A 4,297-nucleotide genomic window follows, 5' to 3' on the forward strand; every position below is an offset into this window, starting at 1 on the left:
GGAATACAACTTTTTATTTAAATGAGCTCTTTCAGAGTCACTTCGTAATTCAAATAATGAGGAGATTTAAAGACCCACTCTGATGAAAATGGTGTTTTTTGGTACCACTTTTCAGATAATTTACAAAAATTTGGCTCAAAACTGCATTTTTTTTATTTAAATTGCAGAATCAGAAGCAGACGACAAAATGTAGTTTTAGAAAGAACGTATTTGTAGTTCTCTGCTCCGAACTCTCAGACAGGAAAGGGGGCGGGGTTGCCAACAGTCCCGCCCACAAATCAGATATGAATTTCAAATGAACTCCCGCCGCTCTGCAGAAACTATGTCATAGAAAACGACATAAATTTGTACATTTTTGCTGAAAACGACATAAACAAAATTATTTATATGATTTGAAAATCAATAAAAAGATGATCGGACTTTAAAAAGAGAAAAAAGGTTTGTCAGGACACATCAAATTTGTATTAAAACTGAACAAAGACTCGTCCACAGCTCTAAAAAGCGTCTCTAAAGTGTCCGCCGGCCGCGGCGCTCACCCGGCTCAGACATGAACCGTCTCCCTTCTTTAGAAGCAGAAGTTTGTTTTAATCCTCGTGTGATTCTGCTTTTTTAGTCCCTTCACACGTGACAAAAACGAGGAACTTCTCAAAGGAACACAAGCCAGAGGTTCTGATAACATCACAGTCATCATCAAACTGAAAATAAAACACAATTCTAAATGTATTTAAACTATAATACTTGTTTGTCGTCTACAGGCAGTAAATATGTTAATATAAAACGATATTTTTCTGCAAGCAGAGTGTTCCCAAACTGTGTTTCTGAATATAAGTTAACATAAAAATGCATGTAAATCTTAATTAATTTCAATGCATCATTTTAGGCAAAAAAGGTTTTGCAAATTTAAAATATTCCTTTTTGACTGAAATATCTATTTAAAATTCCTTCTTTTTAGTTTTGTATTTTTTCAATAATAGTTGCAAATTCAATTGTTCATTTTTTATAGGCCACAAAAAAAAGCACAGTCCAAAAACAAAACATTTTTATTTTATCTTTTTTAATTATTGTAGCAGAGCAAAGCTAAAAAAAGTATTGAAAATATTAATTTTTCAACTTTTGATGCAACTTTCAGGATGAGAGGATTTAGATGTTCATATATTTTGTCCAAAATGTGTCCACATCTGTCCTTGGAGGTGTTAACACTAAACTCTGTTATGTTTCTTGCATCTCTACAGGCTTGTTCTAAGTGACCCAGTCACCTCCAATTATCCAAAAGTTCAATCAGCTTCCCAATCTTTATTTAAAGTCCATCAGGTGACAACAAACTGTCATAATGCTCCTAAAAGCTGTTACTATTGTATTTATTTATCGTTTTTGTGTTTTATACTTCGGCAAAACTTTTTAAAACACTATTTAACATAAATTAAATTAGAGGCGACAATAAAAAAAGCAATATATGAGCTAGTTTAGCAAAACTATGGGGGGGGAACTATCCCTCCCACAACTCAGAGGCAAATTTCTTATGAACTCCTGCTGCTCTGCAGAAACTATGTCTTAGAAAATAACAAGTTTTGCCATTTTGGCTAAAATTAAGTTTGTGATTTTGGATAAAATGCCATAATCATAATTAAACGACCATGGGGAGCACTTCTAAAATAGTTTAATTGATGATCTTTATAAGCAAACATTTAGATGTTGAGGAACATCTTTAATCTACATATAAAAACTTTCAGAATTCAACAAAACTAAAAAGAAAAATAATTAAAATGAAGTTTAAAAACTTGAAAAAACAACAACAATAACAAGATTGTCCTTTAGTTTTATTTGTCTTTAAAGATAATATGCCCATAAGTGATTCGTTTGACGTCTATTTTTTAGGAGGGTGCAACTCGTTATTGAAAGAAAATAGGTTTAAATTTTGATAATTTTCTTAAAAATTGTATAAAAGACCTTTAGGAGAGCGTTGAAAACAGATCAACACATGATCAGAGTGGAACTCTAGAAATACATGTGAGGAACCATTTAAATCTGTAATCCAGATTGAGGTTTTAGCACCAACAAGAGGCAAAATTCAGGAAAAATTCAACTTGAAGTGACAATGAAAGCCTTGAAGTTTGTTTCATTTCGACTGTTCCTGAGGTCTCCAAAAGATATTTTGGATTCCCCCTTGCTTACAGTGAAGACTCAAACCCAGAAAATCAAAATTATTCATTCAAAATATTGTATTTGTTTACACTTTTCATCCCATAAACGTCTGTTGTGCTTGTTGACAGGTGTCACACCTCACCTGTTCTCTCAGCTGGACGGGGCCTCCTCCACTCACAGGTGTCCTGCACGACTCGTGACGTCACAGATCCCCTTTGTTTACATCCAGCAGAATCCCGGCGGTCACACCTGAGAGGAGGTGCGCCATGGAGGCGCTGACCCCCCCAGCTTTTCCCACGGAAATTTAACAAGGGGTGATTAAAATATATGTATATATATCCAAAAAAAAATAAGCAGAACCGTTCGCTCCAGGCGGAAAATGTTCCGATGGAAAAGTCTACATGGAGCCGCTGCAGCTGAGACTCCAGCCCGCGCGCCGCTGGAGCCCGGCAGCTTCGGAAAACTCACATTTCCAAAACATTTTCACTCAAAAGTCCACTTTTCTGCCCCCCTCCAGACTGACCGGACAGAGAGAGCTTCATCGCAGCAGAACCAAATATAGGCACGAGCTGCTGCTGCCGCCGCGCGCCCGCATCAAATCCATTAAAGCTTCGCCAGGAGGAGAGAAAGACAGATTTCCGTGATTTGGACGGCGCTCTTCCTGCTAACTGTGCAGATTTTCCTCCACTCTTTCGCCAGAGAGATCCAGACTATTTTAAGCAAAAAAAATTACCCAGAATTCAACAAAACTTCCTCGATTTGCAACTTAAAAACATAAGTTTCGTCATGTAAACGTCCTGAAGCAAAATAATTTATGAATTTGACATCAATGGCGACCGTATTAAGAGACAAAAAATGTTTTAAAAATAATTAAAAAAATTGTTTGCAACACATAAACTTATTAAAAAGTTAAGTTTGATGAATACAGACTTCTATAAACAAAAACTCTTAAAGTTATGTGTCCAGAAAACGATAAAACTACAACAGGCTCTTTCTGCCTTTTGACAGTCACGAAGTCACGGCGCGCGCGGCCTTAATCCAACAGCAGCCCGCGAGCGCTCCAGTCAAAACAAAGCGACAAATTAGCTTAAAAGCGAGCACGTCAAACTTCCTGACACAACAAATATCGCCACCGGAACCCGCGTTTTACTCCTCCAGCGAGCCGCGAGACCCGTTCAGCTAGACCGCGTCCGTGCCCGTCACGACCTTTGACTCCCTCGCGCCCGCCCGCGTGCACTGACACGGATTTATTCTCCGGGGTTTTGATGATTCTGAAAACTATCTAAATTAGCGCCGTACTGCCGCGGGGGCGCGCTGTCTCTCTGCTAAGGCGCGCGCACAGACATTGGTGGGACGGGCCAGCGGTGACGTGTGATGCGTTCAAGGCTCCCCATCTGATCGGGAAATCAGATCACCGCCATCCGTTTTGATTTATGTATAAAAATAAAAACTGAATTTGTTTTTAAAATTAAAACAGTCAAGTTACTTAGCACGCGTGTAACTTTAAAGTATCTCTTTCACCATTTTTAAAATAAATAAAATTAAAGTAAATCAATATGAAATGAAATTAATATTAAAAATAAAAGAAGGATTTTTATGATAAAAGATAAAAATGTATTTATTTATTTTTATTTATATATTTATTTTTATCTATTCACACAGCACACAATACATTAGTTGATATTCTTGAGTTTGGTGAAAATGATAAACTATTTTAACTAAATATATCTTTGTATGGAGCCCCGAAAGAGACATTGGAAAAAATAAATAAATAAATAAAAAATCAATCACTATCTTGTGCGCATCACTTACCATCTCGTGTGCACCAGTTTTTTTTTAACTTTAGTTTTTTTCTGATGTCCCTTTAGGGGCTCCGTATCTTTGTAATGCAAAATAAATACAGTCGGCAAAAGCAACCAAACTGGCTAATAAAAACAAAACAAACAAAAATAAGCAACAAAAAGGAACATAAAAAAGATCAAATGTCTCCAATTTTTTAAATTAAATAAAAGCTTTTCAGAAAACAATAATTCTAAACCGATAAATAATCTGTATAAGTTTTTATAATAGAGCACAAAAAATAGGAACATTTCTCTGGATATTTCTTTAATTCTATGGTAATTCTTAAAAATATTTTTGTAAATTGTAGTTTTTT

General features: G+C 36.0%; 1 protein-coding gene across 2 annotated transcripts in view; it reads right to left on the minus strand.

The window, feature by feature from the left end:
• The window catches only part of map3k3 (mitogen-activated protein kinase kinase kinase 3), a 24,287-nt gene extending 20,748 nt beyond the window's left edge, over nt 1–3,539 (minus strand). Inside the window, exon 1 of one of the 2 annotated variants that reach the window (XM_024271525.2) lies at nt 2,285–3,539. The gene's annotated coding sequence lies outside the window, so the exon portion shown is untranslated. The remainder of the gene's footprint in view (nt 1–2,284) is intronic. The other variant, XM_024271524.2, reaches the window with a different exon arrangement.
• Between the last annotated feature and the right edge of the window lie 758 nt (nt 3,540–4,297).

The sequence above is a fragment of the Oryzias melastigma genome, linkage group LG8 (genome assembly GCF_002922805.2).
Source record: "Oryzias melastigma strain HK-1 linkage group LG8, ASM292280v2, whole genome shotgun sequence".
NCBI lineage: Eukaryota > Metazoa > Chordata > Actinopteri > Beloniformes > Adrianichthyidae > Oryzias > Oryzias melastigma.